The sequence below is a fragment of the Heterocephalus glaber genome, unplaced genomic scaffold (assembly GCF_053883595.1).
Source record: "Heterocephalus glaber isolate CG9 unplaced genomic scaffold, H.glaber_assembly_v1.0 deba00001531, whole genome shotgun sequence".
In the NCBI taxonomy this organism is placed as follows: domain Eukaryota; kingdom Metazoa; phylum Chordata; class Mammalia; order Rodentia; family Bathyergidae; genus Heterocephalus; species Heterocephalus glaber.
The window spans coordinates 18,869,296-18,890,353 of record NW_028258329.1 but is presented as its reverse complement, the minus strand read 5'-3'; the positions used below and the strand labels follow the sequence as shown (position 1 = coordinate 18,890,353).

General features: G+C 46.7%; 1 long non-coding RNA gene across 1 annotated transcript; it reads left to right on the top strand.

Annotated features, from left to right (window-relative positions):
- The first annotated feature begins 17,387 nt into the window (after positions 1-17,387).
- Positions 17,388-19,538, top strand: LOC147824885 (uncharacterized). The gene is made up of 2 exons (XR_015441766.1): positions 17,388-17,484; positions 18,834-19,538. It is a non-coding gene; the product is annotated as an uncharacterized LOC147824885 (long non-coding RNA).
- The last annotated feature ends 1,520 nt before the right edge of the window (positions 19,539-21,058 follow it).

Below are 21,058 nucleotides of genomic sequence, written 5' to 3'. Positions count from 1 at the left end.
TGCTGGGCTCACAGGTGTGCGCCACTACACATGGTTTAAACAGCTTTATTTGGTCTCAGCCCCTCACCTGCCCCTCCTTTTGACACTTCTGCCCCGTTGCTATGGGACAAGTTCCTGCTCTCCTGGGAGTTACAAACTTTCTAGGGGTGGCAGGGAAGGGGTTGATAGGCATCAGGCCTCCTACACAGAGCCCGCGTCACCTCCACCCTCGAGACATCCCACAGCGCCCTCTCCCGGAGGAGCCTGGCCCAGTCTCAGGCAGTGAACCAGCTTCTCCTTGCCATCACAAGGGGCTGAGACCAACAGAGAGAAGCTTTCAGATCCAAAGTAGCTCCTGATTTCTCACCCATGGTTGGAAGTTTTGCTGCTTTTCATTGCAAATATCCAGCATTTCTACACTATTGCTGATTAAATGACATTTTTAAAGGCCAGCCTGGGAAACTTGCAATTAAAAACTCCCCTTCCCCTCTTCCCACATAGGTAAAAATGTGCTCTGAGTTCTAAACTGCTTTACAAATGAACTTTTGGAGCATAATCTGTAAACCATTTGCCACATCTTCGCTTATTTTATTTTTTTATTTTTGAGACAGGGTCTCACTATGTAGTGCACTCTGGCTTTGAAATATGTAGCCCAGGCTGGCCTTGAATTCAGGGCAATCCTCTTGCCTCAGCCTCCCAAGTCCTGGGATTCCAGGCATTTGCCACCACGCCCCGACCATTTCCCACATCTCTGATTAGTTCAAATGGTTTTTCCTTCCTCCCTCTCTCCCTCCCTGTCTTCCTCTCACACCCTGCAACCACCCATCCTGCTTCTTAAACTGCGTCCTAACAATAGCTACTACTGCGCGATCTCCCTCCCCCCAGCCCTTAATGCTGGTGTTGCCCACCCACGGGGCGGGGTGGGGAGCACACAGGCCCAGCCAATCAGGCATCGCATTCCTTGTGTCAGCCCAGCACCCACACCCGGTGAAACTCAGTCCTTGGCTTTTGCATGAGTGGTAGAAGGTTGTGAGCTTGGCCACCATCTTACAATGGCAGAAAAGTCAACAGGGGAGGATGGGGCTGAGAAGCTGGGGTTTGGAGCCCTCCTTTGATCCTTTGATCAAGCTACACCTAAAGCCTGTTCTACCTCTGGGCTTTTCTGTTCTATAAGCCAATAAATATACTTTGTGCTTTAACAGGTTAGGGTTGAGTTTTCTGTCACTTGCCACCAAAAAAGCCCTCCCTGCTTCTCTCTCTACCGTCCATCTCCTGCCTGGGGAGTCTCAGGCTCAGTTCACAGTCCCTGATGTCCATTTCTGGCCCCCTTCTCTGCCTGCAGGGCTCAGCGCTGCACACGTGTCCCACTGAAAGAAAAGAAGCTGTTGTTAAGCAGTCTGAGCTCAGGGCCCCTCTGCCCCACCAGACAGGTGCGTCACACATGCTCCCAGGGTTGGAGCTGTCCCCTGGCTCCTGTCCTAGCACCCAGAGCAGCTTTCCTGTGGGAAGGGGGCAGCGTCGGCAGTGCCGAGGGGACAGGAGGCCAGGTGCTCAAGTCCCGGTGGCACACTGACCAGGCCCGCCCCCCTGGGCCATCACTGGGGCAGACAGAGTTCATGCCAGGTCTGAAGGGCAACAAACTGGCAGGCAGGGTTGGGAGAAGGTCACGGTGCTGGGCTCAGGCCCAGCCAGAGCTGGTGCCCCCCCACCCCCATCCTAGAGCATTGGGGATTGCATCCATGGCCTTTGTGCTTAGCTACATCCCAGCCCTTTTCTTGTTCTTTATTTTTGAGCTAGGATCTTGCTAAATAACTAAAGTGCGTAGGCTGGGCTTGAATTTGTGATCTTCCTGCCTCAGCCTCCCTAAAGACTGGGTTTCCGGGTGTGGAACGCCATACCTGGCTCCAAATCCCCAAATCACTCACAAGCTATGTGCTAGTGGCAAGTTCCTAATCCTCCTGAGCTTGTTTTCTCATTTGTAGAAGGGGATAATATTATGGGGACTGGCTGACATCATAATGGGTGAAACTCAGGGAATAATAATGGCCGTCCTCATCACCATCCCTTCCAAATAGCTCTAAACGCACATGCGTGTCCTGGAGAGGTGGAGTCTGGCCAGGGGCTCTGAGCCCCCAGAAACTCAGTTTCCTTTAGTTCTGGTAGAGACATTGTCTTACTCTGCTTTTGTCTTGCTGTAGCAAAGTACCTGAGACTGAGGCCTTTATAAAGATGAGAGGTTTGGGGGCACAGTTTTGGGGATCCAAGAACAGGCACCGATTCTGCATGGCTCTGATGAGGGCCTTGTGACTACATCACAGCATGATAGATATCATCATGCCAGGGGAGCCTGTGACAAGGACAGATCACATGGTGAGACAGCCACATACAGGGAGGGGCAAGCTGGCTTTTTCTATAACAACCCACTCCTGGGGACCAGGATTTACCTCTTCCTTTCAGTACTGGGGATCAAAGTGCCCCTCACATGCTAAGCAAGCACTCTACCACTTAGCTATAACCACAGTCCCTTTTCTTGTTCTTTTGAGACAGTCTGTCATTAATTTGCCCAGGCTGGCCTTGAAGTTGAGAAGCTCCTGTCTCAGCCTTCTGAGTATCTGGGATCATAGGTGTGCACCACCACACCTGCCTGTTTGGTCCCAATTCCTAAAGGCTCTATTGCTTGAACTCTGCCACATGGGGACCATGCTTCCATCATGTGAACTATTAGTGGACAAATCACACCAAACTCGAGCGTGCCCTCAGCACTTGTCTGTCTCAACATAAAAAATAAAAAAAGGGCTGGGGATGGGGCTGTGTGCGAAGGCCCTGGGTTCAATCCCCAGTACTGCAAACAAAACAAACACACAACAACAACAACAAAAACAAAAGTAAAAGTAACAGGGTATGGCAGCACATGCCCGAATCCCAGAACTGGTGTGTTTGAGGCAGGAGAATCACCGCAAGTTTGAGGCCAGCCTGGGCTACATAGCGAGACCCTGTCTCAAAAACACACACACAAACAAAACCAAACCAAACCAAAACAAAACACCTGTCTAGAATCTTCTTAGGACTCCAGATGGCCTTAATATTTAACTATGAGGCCCTGCCATTTCCCAGTGTATATTTAGCACTGTTAGCCACTTTCTCTATTTCAGGCCCTGGAGGATGGATGGGCTTGGAGCTGGTGGGCAGGGCTGGGCTGATCCCTGGACAGGGGGCAGGGGTGCAGAGGCAGGCAGGCAGGCCTCTAGCTGGGAGCCTTGGGAGTCACTTATGAGCTCTTTGCCCACCTTTATCTGTGGGGTGAGATGTTACTGTGAGAATTAAAGGGACCACCTTGAAGCACTAGGTGACCCCTGGCCTGTTTGCAGCCTCCATGAGTTTTATGTCATTAACAAAGGGGGAGAAATGAATCAGAAACTCAGGAACCTCTGAATCCAGCCAATCTAGCTTGGGTTGATTAAGAAATGAACACTTTTCTGCTTTTTGAATATATGTACTTATCTTCCTCCATTTAATTTTTTTTTTCCAGTGCTTGGATGGAGCCCAAAGTCTTTGGTATGATTGGCAAGCACTCTACCACTGAGCTATGTCCCCAATATTTCCCCCTCCCAGTAGTACTGGGGACTGCACCCAGGGCCTTCGCACTGACCTACATCCCCAACCTTTTTGGTTTGGGGGGGGGGGGTTGTACAAGGGATCGAACTCCGGACCTTGCGCTTGCAAGGCAGGCGCTGGAACCACTGAGGTAAATCCCAGGCCCGAAATCTTCATTCTTAAAGCGCAGGTTCCAGCATAACCTGAGGTGCTTGCTGAGACCCAGGTCCCCCTGGAGGGCCTTCTCGAGGGGTGGACTGGGGCCTGGAGGCTGAAGGCGTGTGCAGAGCACCAGGAGGAGGGAGCCCGGAATCCTTGAGAAGTCAGCCCTTGGGGGCGGGGTGGGGGCGGGCAGCGGCCTTCGGGAAAGCCGCTCTGTCCTCTTTGCAGCCATAGGCGGTTACACAGCGGGCTGTAATTAATATCTCCGTGGCCCGGAAAGATGTCCCATCGCGCTAATGAAAAATGAAAGCGGGCTGGGACCAGCGCCTCCGCCTGCAGACCGGGCAGGTCCGGAGCGTGCAGCAGGGGCCGAGCAGGGGCCTGGAGGGGCCCCATGTCAGCCCTGGAGCGGCAAGTGATGGAGGCCCCGGGAATGCTGGGCCAAGGAGGGGCGGAGAATCTCCTGTTAGGGAGTCAAACTTCTTGAGCCTGCTACTTGCACATCTATTCATCACCCACTTTGCCCTGATCGGCCTTCCTGCTTGTGCAGGTCACACGAGTGTGCACACCGCAGCCGGACTCACTCGGAGTCACCTTGTGCTCAAGAACCTTTGCTGGCTCCCATATTCCCGGTGTCACCTGACTTCTCAGATACCTCAGGGAAGGATCAGGACCTGGATGATCTGTCCCCTTCATTCCTACCTGTGTCTCCTTTGCATACAGGGTGTGCTTCCCGGTGGAACCTGTCCCCCCACCCTGCCATGGGATCCTCGAGGACAGCAGCTGTGAGGATTCAGTGAGGGAGCATGTGTGACCACAAGCTGGGCACACTCAGGCACTTCTTTGGAGGCACTGGGCACTGAACCCAGAGGCCACTGAGCTACGTCTGCAGCCCTTTGTATTTTTCATGTTGAGACAAGGTGTTGCTGCTAAGTTGCCCAGACTGGCCTGAACTTGCAATCCTCCTGCCTCGGCCTCCCCAGTAGGTAGGATTACAAGTGTGCGCCACTGTGCCCAGCCCCCCACTCGCACTTTGAATGGAATTAGTGATGCTGCTAATTCCTTCTTTTGTACCCACACCTACTCCCAGCCAAGATGTTCTGCTGTTTGCAGCTCAGCTCAGAGCTTCTCTTCCTTCTGGAAGCCATCCGGGATCTCTTGGGCAATGCAGAATCACCTGAGAAAGATTTAAAAATTTTTTCTTCCCCCCACAAATGGTTAAATGAAGTTTTCTTTTGGCAGTAAAAAACAGATAACAAAATTTACCATCGTAACCATTTGTAAGCATACAGTTGGGTAGTGTTGCGTGCTTACACTGATGTGCAACAAATCTCTGAATTTTTTTTTTTTCCGGATGTTTTCACCTTGCAGATCTGAAACTTGGTGCCCATTAAACAAATCCCCTTCTTCCTCCTCCACCCCCATCCCAGTCTCTGGCACCCACCGTGCCACTCTGTGTCTTGTCAACCAGCTGCCCAGGACCTTAGGGGATCACACAGTGTGGTACTGGTGAACCCGGGGAGGTTTGTCCTGTTGCAGTGGGGCCCTAACTCTCTACCCTGAAAAGCACAGTGGTGCCCACTGTGGGCATCAGCACTCTTTGTACCCATCCACCGATCTGCTGACATCATGTTGCCTCCACCTCTTTGCTGTCGAGGATAATGATGCTATGGACACGAGTGTGCAAATATCTGAGTTCCCACTTTCAATTTTCTTGGGTATTTACCCAGAAGTGGAATAGTGGAATTGCTGGATCATACAGCAATCCTGTGCTTAATTTTTTTATTTTTCCTGTACAAGGGATTGAACTCAGGACCTTCGTGCTGAGCTACATTCACAGGTCTTTTAAAAAAAAAAATTTTTTTTTTTTGAGACAGAGTCTAAGTTACCCAGGCAGGGCTTGAATTTGTGATCTTCTTGCCTCAGCCTCCCAGAATATTGGGATTACAGGTGTGTGCCACCAGGCCCGGTGGTATGCTTAACTTTTTGAGAATCCACTATACTGCTTTCCACAGTGGTCGCACCATTCTACAATCTCATCAACGCAAAAGGGTTAAACTTCTCTACATTCTTGTTGAAACAAGTGTTTGACATTTTCCTTTTTTTTTGGTTTTCAGACAGGGTCTCACTATGTAGTTCAGACTGACCCCTTCAATTCACTATGTAGCCCAGCTCAGCCTTGAACTCGAGGTGATCTTCCTGCCTCAGCCTCCTGAATGCAGGGATTACAGGTGTGTGACACCACATCTGGCTATTTTCTGTTTTTTATTTATTTTTTTGTGGTATTGGAGATCGAACTCAAGACCTTGCCCTTGCAAGACAGGCACGGTGCCACTGAGCTAAATCCCTGGCCCTATTTTCTGTTTCTTAAAATAGTTTCCATTTTCAGGGTTGTGAGATAAAATCTTGTGATTTTCATTTCTCTAATGATTATCCATAATATATAAAGAACTCCTACAACCCAGCAGCAACAAAAATAACCCAATTTTTTTTTTTGGTACTGGGCATTGAACTCGGGCCCTTGCACTGCGCACCAGGTGGCAAAACCACTGAGCTAAATCCCCGGCCCAACCCAATTTTTTAAAATTGGCAAAAGACTTAAATAGACATTCCTTTTTTTTTTTTTTTTTGGTACCAGGGATTGAACTCAGGACCTTGCACTTTCAAGGCAGATGCAGTGCCACTGAGCTAAATCACTGGCAAATAAACATTTCTTTGAAGAAGATATATGAATGACCAATGAGTATATGAAAAACTGCTCAGTAATGTTCAAATGGGAAGGGGAACAAGGGAGGAAGGAAGGAGAAATGAAGGGACAAGAAAATTTAAAAAAAGAAAAAAATATATAAAAACTGCTCAGCATTACTAATCATTAGAGAAATGGAAATCACAAGATTTGTTTATTTTTGGTACTGGGGATTGAACTCTGGACGTTGTGCTTGTGAGGCAGGCGGCGGAACCACTGAGCTAAATCCTGGGCCCCATTCCATCAGCTTTGCTATGCAGTCTTTGTTTGTTTATTTTTGTTTGTCTCAAGATGTTTTATTTTATTTTCTAATTTTCTTGGTGATTTCTTCTTTGTCCTCTCGTTGTTTAGGAATGTATTAATTTCCACCAATTGGTACATTCTTCATTTTTCCTTCTGCTATTGATTTCTAGTTTCACTCCATCCTTACTGGAAGACATGCTTTCTGAGTGGAGTCTTAAAAGTCGAGAATATCCCATGTGCCTCGAGAAGGAGGTATACTTGCTCTTGTTGGGTGGATTTTCTCTATACCATGTATCAGTGAAGTCCAGCATTTCTATAGAGGTGATCAAATCCTATGTTGCCATATCGATCTTCTGTCTAGTTGTTCTATTTCCTTCCTTTAAAATTTTTCTACTGCATTTTTTTTTTTTGGTACTGGGGATCGAACTCAGGACCTTGCGCTTGCAAGCCAGGCGCTGTGCCACTGAGCTAAATCCCTGGCCCTATACTGCATATTAAAAGGCAACACACACACAAAAAAAAGGCGACACAGGGCTGGGAATTTAACTCAGTGGTGCCATAGCCTGCCTTGCAAGCTCAAGGTCCTGAGTTCGATCCCCAGTACCCTCCCAAAAAATAAAAATAAAAGACAACACATTCACATGGTTCAGTTTTTTGTTTTATTGGCTTTTTTTTTTTTTTTTTTTTTTTTTTGGTGCTGGGGATTGAACTGACCCCAGCCCTTTTTTTATTTTTCATTTTGAGATAAGGCCTCAGTAACTCACTAAAGTGCTCAGGCTGGGCTGGAACTGGTGATCCTCCTACCTTATCCTCCCAGAGTGCTCAGGCTTCATATTTACTTGTTTGTTTGTTTAGTTGTTTGTGAGACAAGGTCTCACTATGTAGCCCAGGCTGGCCTTGAACTCACAGTGATCCTCCTATCTCAGCCTCCTGAGTGCTGGGATTACAGGTGTGTACACCACCCTTGACCCCAGAAGTTTTTTTCCCCAGAATTTTAAAAGTATAAAAGATCCTTCCATTTCTGACTCCTGGGCCAGAGGAGTTTACCATTTTTCCTCCTTGGAGACATCAAGAATTACTAGTTTCTTGTGTCTTTTTGGAGTACTTTAAACAAAGTACTTATCTGTAGACCCTTCTCAGAGTTTTTTTTTGGGGGGGCGGGATTGAGACTGGGCCCTGCTATGTAGTTCAGGGTGGCCTTGAAGTCACTGTGCAGCCCAGGTTGGCCTTGAATTCTCAGCGATCCTACGGGAGTGTGCTACCATGCCCGCTACCATGCCCGGCCCATGTTTGTATTTTGTAGTATATCATATCCTTTTAATATTTATTCCCAATTATTTTCCTTTTCTCAATGTGTTTATTTTCTCCACTTGTCTTTTCAAACCTTTTAAGCCTTCTGATTTCTTCTCACATTTTTCCTTTAATTCAGTTTTTCTGACTAGGAAAATAGAGTGCATTTTTAATTGCTAAATGTTTTAAAAATATAGGAAAAGATAAAGAACACTAGAATATCCCATTAAACTATCCTTGAGGGATAACCACTTCTGCAATTTTATTCTATTCTCTGCAACTATTTTCTACTCCTAAACACCTAGATATTGATTGAGCTCTGTCTCCCATAAATGTTGTAAATATTTTTCTGTGGTTTGATATTCATTGAAAAAAATCTTTATTTATTCCATTATTAATTTTTTTTTTTTGTACCAGGGATTGAATTTAGGACCTTGTACTTTCAAGGCAGGAGTAGCACCACTGAGCTAAATCCACAGCCCTCCACTGTTAAATTTTATTTTATTTATTTTTTGAGGCAGAGTGTCACTAAATTTCCCAGGCCAGCCTCACATACACAATCCTCCTGCCTCAGCCTTCCAAGTAGGAAGTTGAGCAGCCAGCTGTCCAGGGTGGAGCTCCATCTGGACAGGGATTTTGGAGTTTCCTTGGTCCCTCCTAATGGTGATAATGACTAACACTTATATGGTTACTCTGTGCCAGGTAAGGTTCTAAGTCTGCTATGCACGAACCCAGAGCCCCAGCAGATAGACCCTATCCTAACAGCATTTTCATGCACTGCTCTCTTACAGGGGATATGGGCACAGGTCAGAGGTTACACAGCCAGCTAGCAAAGGTGAACCCTGACTTTGAACCCAGTTAATCTAACAGCTGTTCTGAACCACTGCACCTATAAGTCCCCAAGTTTTTTGGCACCTGCAATTGGTTCCGTGGATGATTCAAAGAAGCCAGAAAGTCAGACTCCTCAAATGCACAGTTCCCAGTAAGATTCAGGCTCCTATGAGAATCTAAACCCCCACTGACCTGACAGGAGGAGCTCAGGGCAACTTGAGCCCTGGGCAGCCGATGCAAATACAGAGGAAGTTTCACTGGCCACCACTCACCTCTCCTGTGCGGCCCCAGGAGGGTGGGAACTCCTGACTAACGCATTTGGTGACCTGTATCATCCGGACTGAGCACCTGGGTTCGTGGGGACCCCCCAGTGATGCCACACTGCTGTGCCCCCAGGCTGTAAGGCCATGTCACACTGCACCCTCGTGAGCACACTTGGCCATTTGTCTCCTCCGATGAGAGGCCCAGCAGGGTGGGAATGAGCAGGCACCTCTGCCTCAGCCTGGACCCTAAGACTCTGGGGAGCACAGAGCAGGGGCTAGGGTGGGACTTGAGGCCAATCAGCGACCTCAGTGCCTGCTGCCTGACAGAAGGCTTGGGAGCGCCCAGAGCCAGGGCAGGAGGGAGCGAAGCACAGGGAAGACAGGGTGGGGTCTACACCCAGACCCCAGCCCTGCTCAACTGAGCCCAGGGAAGCTTGGCAATTCTTCCTCCCGGCAGAGACCTTCCCTGCCCGCGTAAATATGTGCAAAGCTAATATTTTTTTAAACCACTGCAGTCAGGAGGATTGATCTACTGATGAAAATGTAGCTTTTCTCTGTGTCTCTCTGTGACTTCTGAATATAAGCATAAGGGGAGTTTTCTAATTTACTTCATCACACAGGCATTCCACAGTTATTCCTAGGCATTTTATAGCAGTCATTACTGCAAATTTGTTGACAGATAGTTTTATGTTTTCCTAATGTCAAATCTGCCAAGATTTCCTTGTTCCTCGCCAGTTTTGTTACTAGGCTTAGAAAGGCTTTCTCCACTCCAAGATCCTGGAACTATCTGCTTATATTTTCTTTCAAAAACTTTCATGGTTTTACTTTTAAAAATGTAAAAGTAACACATTTTTCTTTGCTTCTTTCTCAATAATGTGGGGGTTTATTTAGCATCTGGTGTGAGACAGAGCTCAACTTTATCTTCCAAATTGTCAGCCAATTGAAGCGATGAAACACACTGAGCCACCCATCTTTTCCCTATTGATTCAAAATCCCACCTTTACCACACATCAAATTCTTATACCTATTGAATCTCTTTCTCAGCTTTCTATTCTGTTCTATCGATCTGTTGGTTTATTCCCCGGTCGATGCTACAAAATGACTTTATTTCTTATTAGAAAAGCAATAAAGGCTTATTACAGAAAAATTAGAAAATACACAGACACTCGCACAAAAACAAACCCCAAACACTGTGACTGCATCCAGGGCTAACTACCATTTTCCCGAGGTGTGTATCACCGGAGACTGCTTCATTTGTAGAAAGGTGTATAAATATATATTTGGAAAGTAAGATGAACCAGGCCCCATGACAGTTTTGTAGGGCCGGGGATTTAGCTCAGTGGTTCCGCTGCCTGCCTCGAAAGTGCAAGGTCCCGAGTTTGATCCCCAGTACCAAAAAAATCAAACAAACAACAAAACAGTTTTGTAACCTTTCTTCACTCCATGAAAATATTTCATAGCCCACAAGCAGACTTCCCTTTTCAGCAGTGCTGGGGATGTGGCTGTGTTCTGCTACCGAGCTGTGCCCCCAGCCCACTTTGGAGCTTTTTCATTGTAAAATACAAGCTACACATGGAAAATGGCTTGGGCCTACCTGTTTACCTCACTAGCTTTGAACACGGTGTAACTGCTACTCACTTCCTTTTTTTTTGGTACCAGGGATTGAACTCAGGACCTTGCGCTTTTGAGGCAGGCGGCGGAAGCACTGAGCTAAATCCCCGGCCCTATTCACTTCTACCTTTGGCCTTGGCTTCTCCCTGGTGCTCATCTTAGGTTCTCAATTACCACCTCCTCCCACAGAGGCAACTTCCTTGCTTTTGTTTTCCAATTTTACCATCTCAGCTTTTTTTTTTTTTGTACCAGGGATTGAACTCAGGGCCTTGTACTTGCCAGGCAGATATGGTGCCACTGAGCTACATCCCCAGCCCTACCATCTCAGCTTTCAACTCCCAAACAATATAGTTTAGTCCTGCCTAGTTTTGGGTTGTTTTATATGTAGAATTCAATCTATGGGACTGACTCCTTTCACCCAACCTTGTATTTAGGACAGTTCACGTTGTTCTCAAACTAGCTCATTCATTTTGTGTCTGTACCACATTCCACTATAGTACTATGCTACATTTATATATAACTTGTACTTTGTACTGACATTATTTTGGGGGGAGAGGGAGAACTGGGAATTGTATCCAGGGCCATTGCACTGAGCTACATCCCTAGCCTTTATTTTTTGTTTTGAGACAGGGTCTCCCTGAGTCACTAAATTGTCCAGGCTGGGCTCAAACTTGCAGTGCTCCTGCCTCAGCCTCCCAGTGTGCTGGAATTACAGGTGTGTGCCACCATGCCCAGCTATTTCCAGTTTTGAAGGATTATGACTAATGCTGCTATAAGTACTCTCACATACATCTTTTGGTGTACATAGGTATGCATTTCCTGGTTGTGTATCTAGGATTGGCATATATTCTGCTTTCACAGATAATGAACTAGTTTTCCAAAATGTACCATCCCATCAGTTGTGTGTGACAATTCTAGCTGCTTTGAGACTGTGTAATTTTTTTTTCTTTTTGAGACAGGGTCTCACTATACAGTCCAGGCTGGATTTGAACTCACTATGTAGCCCAGGCTGACCTTGAATTTGAGGTGACTGATCTTCCTGCCTTAGCCTCCCATGTGGTGGGATTATAGGCTTGCCCTCTCTTCTTGGTTTGTTTTTTTTTTGGTGTTGAGAATTGAACTCAGGGCCTCACGCTTGCCAGGTAGGTGCTGCACCGCATCACTGAGCTACATCCCTGGCCCTTGGCCTCTCTTTTTTGGGGGGTGGGGTACAGGGATCGAACTCAGGACCTTGCCCTTGCGAGGCAGGTGGTGGCACCACTGAGCTAAATCCCTCAGCCTCTTTTCTTTTTTTTTGGTACCAGGGATCGAACTCTGGTCCTTGCACTTGTGCAGCAGGAAGTGAAACCACTGAGCTAAATTCCCAGCCCAGCCTCTTTTCTTAAAAAATAGTTGTCTTTGTTTTTTGATATTGGGGATTGAACCTAGGGCCCTCACACTGAGCTACATCCTCAGACCTTTTTATTTTAAATTATGAGACAGGGCCTTGCTAAGTAAGTCACTAGGTTGTGCAGGCTGGGCTTGAAATTGCAATCCTCTTGACTCAGCCTCCCAGAGTTCTGGGATTACCAGCATATAGCACCGTGTCTGGCTAAAGTAATAACATTAAGCTATAACTCACATATCACACAATTCAGCCATTTAGAATGTGCAATTGGAAGGCTTTTACTATATTCATAGTTAGGCAACTGTCACTAGAATCAGTTTTAGAACACTTTTATCACCCCCAGACCAGCTCACACCCCTTAGCTATCACTCCTGCCCTGGCTTGGATCTAAAAGTCCCCTGAGGGCCGGGGATTTAGCTCAGTGGTTCTGGCACCTGCCTCGAAAGCCCAAGGTCCAGAGTTCAATCCCTGGTACCAAAAAATAAATAAATAAATAAATAAAAGTCCCTTGAAAGGCTCACATGTTCAGTGAGGCTTTCAGAAGGGAAGGTGATTCCATTCTGAGCTGAAGGAATGGGTCCTGGGGCATGATCGTGAGGACTATGTCTTGTCCCTGGCCCCTCTTTCTCTCCCTACTTCCTGGAGCTTTCCCTCCACCACACCCTCCCACCACAGTTTGTTTGCTTCGAAGCCAGCTGACCGTGGACTGAGCCCATGAGCACCAATACACCTTTGCTCCTTTGTTATTCTCACATGTTCTGTCACAATGACTCAGTGCTGAGTAAAACACCCCAGCTGACTTGTTATTTTTTTTATTTTTATTTTTTGGTATCAGGGATTGAACTCTGGACCTTGGGCTTGCAAGGCAGGTGCCGGAACCACTGAGCTAAATCCCCAGCCCTTTGTTATCCCAAGTTCTAGGCAACCATGATTCTCCTTTCTGTCTCTACACATTTGCCTGTTTTGGCCACTTCATGTAAAGGGAAGCGTATAACATGTGGACCTCTGACTGGCTTCTTTCACTTAATAAGGTTGGTTCATGGCTCAGTATTTCATTTTGTTTTACTGGTAAGTACTATTCCACCTTATGTATATACAACATTTTATCCACTCATCAGTTTATAGTTCTTTTTGGCTACTATTAATAAAGCTACTATGGGGCGGGGGATTTAGCTCAGTGGTTTCGCTGTCTGCTGTGCAAGCACAAGGACCCGAGTTCGATCCCAGGTACCAAAAAAACCCAAAAACAATAAAGCTACAATGGGGCTGGGGATTTAGCTCAGTGGTTTCGCCGCCTGCTGCGCAAGTGCAAGGACCCGAGTTCGATCTCTGGTACCAAAAAAAAAAAAAAAAAAAAGCTACTATGGACGTGTGTGTGTGTGTGTGTGTGTGTGTGGTCCTGGGGCTTAAAACTCAGGGCTTTGTGCCTGCTAGGCAAGCACTCTAGGCTACATCCCCAGCCTCATTTTCATATCTTCCTCGAAGAAACACTTACCCAGATCCTTCACCATTTTTATGTTGGATTATCTTTCTGTAAACATATGTATACAGCCTTTTGTGTAGACATATGTTTTCATTTCTCTTGGGCATACCTACGAGTGGAATTTCTAAGTAATATGGCAACTAAATGTTTATCCTTTTGAGAACTGCCAGACTGATTTTCAAAGTGGCTGAACCGTTTTACATTTATATGAAGGTTCTGGATTTCTCCTGATTCTTGCCAATACTTTTCATTATCTGTCTTTTTTATTATAACTATCTTGGTGTGTATGAAGTAGCACCTCATTTTGGTTTTACTTGTTTGTTTTGTTTTTGGTACCGGGGATTGAACTCAGGACCTTGCGCTTTCGAGGCAGGTGCTGGAACCACGGAACTAAATCCCCGGCCTTCATTTTGGTTTTAATTTTCATTTCTATAGTAGCTAATGATGTTAAGCACCTTTCATGAGCATATGGGCTATTTGTATATTTTTGTGTTATGTGTGTGTGGTACTAGGTCTCATGCAGGCTAGGCAAGATCTCTGCCCCTGAACTACATCCCCAGCCCTATTTGTATATATTCTTTGGAGGAAAACTTATTCAGATCCTTTACCCATTTTTATATTAGATTGTCTATTATTAAATTGTAACAGTTCTTTTTTGTTTTTTGGGTTTTTTTAGTACTAGGGATCGAACTCGGGACCTTGCTCTTGTGAGGCAGGCGACGGCACCACTGAGCTAAATCCCCGGCTTTTGTTCGTTTTTTGAGACAGAGTCTCACTTTGAGGTTCAGGCTGGCCCTGAATTACTATGCAGCCCAGGCTGGCCTCAAACTTGTAGTGATCCTCCTGCCTCAGCCTCTGTAGTGCTTGAATTACAGGCATGTGCTACCACATCCGGCTTTTTTTTTTTTTTTTTTTGGAGACAGGGTCTCCCTTTGTAGTTCATACTGCCCTTGAACTTACTATGCAACCCACACTGGCCTCAAACTCACAGTAACCCTCCAGGCTCAGCCTCCCAAGTGCTGGGATTATAGGCATGTACTATCATACTCAGTTAAAGGTTGTTCTTTTTTTAAGGCACTAAGTCTCAGGGTAGTTTGTTATGTAGCAATAGCTAGCTGCAACAATATTAGTACAGTTGAACACCCTTATTCTATTTGTTTCAGGTGCACAAAATTGAGATTTTTCTTCCTCAGCTGATCTATGCAGTCTCTCATTTATTGTTTTGGTGCTAAGGATTGAGCCCAGGCCAGTGTGCATGCTAAGCTCATGCTCTACCAGAGCTATGCCCCCAGCCCTCTTTTATTGTGTCTGTTTCATTCTTCTATTCCTGTATCTTTGGGGAAACCCATTCTAATGTATTTAATATACACCCTTCCTTCCAATCCACCATCAGTGTTTATATGTCACTTCTTGAAAATATATGAAGGCCTAGTTTTGGTACATGCTTTTAAAATTATGTAACTGGTATTATACTATAAACCACTGCTATAGTTTGTTACTCCCAAAACTAAGGTTGAAATTTAATTACAAATATAATGGTACTGGGAGATGGGCCTTTAAGAGATGATTAGAGGGAAAAAGTAGTGGCCTGTAATCACAGCTACTTGGGAAGCTGAGGCGGGAGAATGGAAAGTGCAGGGCAACTTAGTGAGACTGCCTCAAAATAAAAAAGTGAAAGGACTGGGGATGTAGCTCAGTGGCAGAGTACTTGCCTAGGCTTTGCAAGGCCCTGGGTTGAAGCCCCAGGACTGAAAAAAGAAAAGGGTCTGAGGGCCGAACCCTCATGGGTGGGCTTAATGACTTTAAAAGGGACTTTTGGGAGAGGTTCTCTCCAGCTCTCTCCTTTCATCACCTGACAGGACCTTGATCAGGGACTTCCCAGCCTCCAGGACTGTGAGCCAATCAGTATGTCCATTAAATTACCCAGGCTGTGACATACTCTTACACCAGCACAAACTAGACTAAGGCAGTCACCTTTTCGTTTTTTACTTTTTTTCTACTCAACTTGCTTCTGAGACCTCATTGGGTTGCTCCATGGGATCTTAGTCCACTGAAACACATTCTACCCTGTCTAGGTCCTGGTTAGGACGTGCGGTGGTTATGAACCCTGTGAGCCTCTGCAAGGCAGCTTTTGGGAAGTGGGGAGGGAGGGCGCATCCTCAAGTGCGGGACTATTGCACCCCAGGAGTACATTTTCTTTGACCTAAGTCCTGGCTGGCTACCCTCTGCATGGACAGCAGCTCCACCTTCTGTTCACACTAGCAAGACCTGCTGGCTCCCCATGCCTTATTTGCTGGAACTCAATAACATGATTTCCTGATTTTAGTAGTGTCTGGTTTTTGTTGTTGTTGTTTACATTTTTCGTATTAGTAGCATGAGGGCATGCTTCCTAGTGAGGGTATGCTTACTAGTCAGGAATGAGTTATCCATGAAAAACTCGCCCTTTAAAGGCTGGGTTTCCAGGGCAGGGGATTTAGCTCAGTGGTTCCGCCTCCTGCCTTGAAACGTTAAGGTCCTGAGTTCGATCCCCGGTACCAAAGGGGAAAAAAAAAAAGACTGAGTTTCTGCCAGGCATGGTGACACACACTTGTCATTCCAGTACTGGAGGCTGAGGCAGAAGGATTGCTTTGAGTTCAGCCTGGGCTTCATAGTGAGTTCAAGGCCAGTCTGAACTTCATAGCTAGACCCTGTCTAGAAAGAAGGAAAGATAGATAGATCCTGCCCACTCTCAGGTAATAATGCTAAGCTGCTGTGTTTTCTTTTTCTTTTTTCTTTTTTTTTTTTTTGATCCTCATAAAAATTTTATTGAAGGACGTAAAAACAAGCTACTTGCCCACAGGCTCTCTGCAGACAGAACCAGGGAGTGACTTGTTTTTTGGGGGGAGGGTGTCGCAGAGATGGAGCTGGGGGTAAAGGTGGGTAAGCAGGCTGACGGGATGGGGATGCCCCACTTAAGTTGTGTAGATCTCTCCACTTCTTCAAGCTCGGCCGGCCTCCCCGCTCCTCGGCACAGGGCAGCCCTTGGGGGTCAGGGAACCCTGGCTTCAGGGACTGGCATTTTCACCCCATTAAAAAAAATCCTCCTACTAGGGAGGAGCCGGCAGCTGATGGGTGGACACGGGCAAGGGGGGTTCCTGATGAGATAGAAGCCGTCCTGAGGGCCTGGCCGGCGCCTTGGGTCCAGTTTCGGACCCCCAGGAAAACGCAGGTCGCGGGGATCAGCAGAGAGAAGGGGGTAGCGGGGGGGAAGCAAGGGACAAAAAAAGCCGCTGTGTTTTCTTCTGATAGCTTCCCTTCAACCTCCTCCCACGCTTTCTCAAACTCTGGGTCTCAACAGCAAACTCCCCTGCAGCTTCCCCTTTGTATCTGCTGCTTCCCTCCCTTCGCCTTCTTGCCCTGGAAGCACCCGGCCATCGGGGCGCGCGGCTCCGGGCGGCCTTCTCGGGGTCGCGCCTTCCCTGTCCCCGCTCGCCGCCATCTCTGTCCTGCCAACCTCTCCTCACTTGGATTCCTGTCGATTCCGCTGCTCGCGTAGCTCCGCGTCCCAGCTTCTCAGCTCTGTTGTCCTCACTCGCACCCACTTCGTCCTCCGCCCCCACTGCCGTCCCTTTCTTTGTGGCTCTAGCCCAGGGGTCGCCCTGTCACCCTAACCCGCCTCCTCCCACTCGTCAGCTTGCGTCCCCCCCCCGCCCCGCGGCGCCTCAGCCCCGCCCCCAGCGGAGCCCGGAGACCCCTGCTCGGTGTGTCACCCTTCCGCTCCGGCTCGCTCCAGCCGCCCTTTCCCATAGTTCCGCTTCCCGGCCCCTGCGTTCCCACCTCTCCACCGCTCCCTGAGGTCTCACGCAGAGCTCCAACCCACTTCGGCTTGGATTTTCCACTCTCGCGGTGCCTGCAGGTGAACTAACTGCTGACATCTCATCCTCATACAGAATTCTCGTTCTCTTTCTGTTTTATTTTATTTATTTATTTTATTTATTGCCAGAGTCTCGCTATGTAGTCCAGGCTGGCCTAGAGCTCGAAGTGATCCTCCTGCGTCAGCCTCCCCAGTGCTGAGATTACAGGCGTGCGCCACCACGCCCGGTTCAGAACTCTTTCTTGTAATTGGTCAGCAAACATCCCCCAGTTCTTGTTCATTGTTCTCCAACAAGATGTCAAAAGATTCACCCATTCCTTACTTTAGGTCCCTGCCCAGATGACCTCTTTAAAGAGTTTTTTATTCTTTTTCTGATCATGCAGTGAAAGGCCCCTGCCCAGCACCACGGACCCAATGCCCCTGTACCCTTTGCCCTTCCGGCATGCTTATCTGCCCTCCCTTCCCTTCACTTGGATGGGAGCTCAGAAGGAACCATTTGCCTATTCTGTTCCATGCTGCATCCCAGCTCGAAAAATAGTCCTGTTGTGTAGGACACACTCAGAAAATATTTTTGAAATGAATGAATGATAATGGGGCTCCAGGATGTATTATCTGATGTGTCTGGTAGTATTGAGAAGAGTTTTCGAGTTCTGGTAGAGAATTTCTTGTTAGTGACAGGCATACAGAAAACCAACCAAATGTAAAAATAAAGCAATTACCAGTTCTAGGAAAACAAAAAGCTCCAGGGAGGAAATGAAATTATGGAACTCTACATGAATCAGCTATGAATTTTTTAAAGCTGTAACAATGTAAGCATTGAATAAGGGCCTAACCCCAAACAGTGGCCTAACTGTACTGGTGGGTAGCAGGAGGAGGGAGGGGTGTTGGCTTGTGGGGGGCAGGTTGATAACTAATCCTAACTCTCTGCAGCAGAAGTCATATGATAGTGTCCTAAACTCAAAAACCAAGAGTTGGTTATGCCTACTTTTACAAACGGAGGTAAATACAGGAAGAGAAGTGAAAGAAGTTGGAAATGGTTGCTGTTCAGCAGTAAGACTGAGTGGTGGGGTGGGTCAGGTGACACAGGCCAATGGTGTTCCCCATTGTTAGCTTTTCAGTACTATTTGCCTTCAAAAAACTATTTAGATGGGCGCAGTGGCGCACTCCTACAATCCCAGTACTTGGGAGGCTAAGGCAGGAGGATCACTGGGAGTTGGAGGCCATCCTGGGCCACATAGTGACCTCAAGCCCAGCCTGAACTACAAAGCAAGACCTTATCTCAAAAAACAAACAAACAAACAAAAAAACCCCAAACCCAAAGGCCGAAAACCAAAATAGAAATTAATTGTATCACTGTAATAAGAGATGAAAAAAAATTTTTTTTGTACCAGGAATCGAACTCTCAGGACCTTGCATTTACCAGGCAGGGACTGTGCCTCTGCGCTACATCCTGGGCATGAGATGAAAAATTTTAAACATGAACAAAGAATTAACTTCTATGCTGCTAAGAACCAAGTCCATTTTGAAAAACGGTAAGATATAATGAGATGCTAGGATAATAATACAGTAACATATTTTTTCAAAGAAAATACACAAATGGGCAATACATGTACATAATTTCCCTAATCTTTAGGGAAATGCAAATAAAAACTACAAGATAGATGGTTGTGTTGGTACACACTTGTAATCACAGCTACTGAGAGGCTGAGGCAGGAAGATTGAAAGTTCAAGCCCAGCCAGGACAACACAGCAAGGCCGTGTCTCACAATAAAAAATAAAAAAGAGCTAGAAAATGATAGAAAGCACTATATCACTGAGGTATATCCCCAACCCTTTTTCATTTTTTTTAAAACAGCATCCTGCTAAGTTGCCCAGGCTATCCTTGAACTTGCAATCCTCCTGCAGCAGCCTCCTGAGTAGTGGGGGTGATAGGCGTGTGGCACCGAGCCTGGTACAGGAATCTTGGCCTAAGAAATCAGGGCTTCTGGGCTGGGGATTTGGCTCAGTGGCACCTGCACCTGCCTCGAAAGCCCAAGGTTCTGATTTTGATCCTTGGTACAAAAAAAAAAAAAAAAAAAGAATATTGTAACCTAAAAGATACATCATTCCAAATTTGGGAATAAAATGTGTTGTATAATAAAGTGGAGGAAACTCAGCAATACTTGCACGGCTTCATAGCACATGCCCATAATTCCAGCACTAAGGAGGGAGGCTGAGGCAGGACGATCACTACGAATTCAAGGCCAGCCTGGGCTACACAGTGAACTCCAGTCCAGCTTGGACTACATATTGAGAACCTGTCTCAAAAAAATTTTTTTTATGGCTGGGGATTTAACTCAGTGGTTCTGCCACCTGCCTCGCAAGTGCAAGGTCCTGAGTTTGATGCCCATTACCCTCCCCCCCAATTTTTTCCCAGCAATTCTTTGGGATATTGCTTCATACTGCCTGTTGAAATTAAAAAGATTAATACTTGAGTTGTTAAACTCAATTATTTTTGGCTGTGAACATTAATTCTTTAAAGTGAGATCATTTTAGGGCTGCCGGTCCTGCTCAGCACTGATGGCCCTGAGTCTTTTCAGCATTCTCAGTGCAGCTCACCGCAGCTTGCTCTCCCCGTCTGTACAAAACTCCCTTATCAGCAGTGGGGCCAGCAGGGCTCTCCTGGGGCCTGTGCTGTGGTGCAGGGGGAGAGCGTACAGGAGGGCACCTTGGGACTGACTCACTGGGTGGGAGGGGACACTGCTGGTACAGAGAAGGACCAGTCCCTGCATTTCATGGCCTTATTGTGGGGTTTTTGAAGTAGTGGGAGAAGGAGCAATGTCATTTGCAGTGGTTGCAGAGTGGGGTGGAGTCACCTGGTATAGCGCCATGTCTCAGGCCTGTTGTGGTCATGGTGTGGATCCAGGACAGCCTCAGCTGTCATAGTGACAGCGCCACGGAACCGTGGGAGCCCAGCTGCTTGACTGACAGCTCTGCTGTTTCTTTTTGTTTAATTTTGGGGTTTTTGTTGTTGTTGTTTTATGAGACAGGGTCTTGCTGTGTAGTTCAGGCTGGCTTGAACTCACTATGTAGCCTAGGCTGGCCTCAAATTCACAGCGATTCTTCTTCTTCAGCCTCATAACTGCTGGAACCCCAGGCATATGCTGCCAAACCTGGCTATAAGAGCTCTTTTGTATAAGGTTGGCACATGTCACCAGTGAAAGGCTGCTCCTGGGACTCCTGAGCAGGAAATGCCTTGTTTTCCACTTGTGTTATAAGGGAAGTGGGTAAAGATTTCATTTTAGCAGCTAAACATGTCCATCCTGTCAGTCTAGTGGCCAAAGCCTCTACCAAGTATAGATTGTTGTCAGAATACTATTGGCTTCTGATTGAGAGTAAATGGAAACAGTCAGTCAAGCTGTGCAGATGTTTATATAAGAGCAGCAGAATGAAGCATTATCACAATACTGTCACCAGGTAGAGAGAGCCACCGTATGGCTCCCAGGACAGCTATAATGGTAAACGAATCACTCCGTACATTACCAGTGTTGATATTACACTTTGTGTCAGGATACAAGCAAGAGAGTAATTATAGTTTCATTTCGTGTGTTTGTTTGGTTGTTTACTTGTTTTTCGG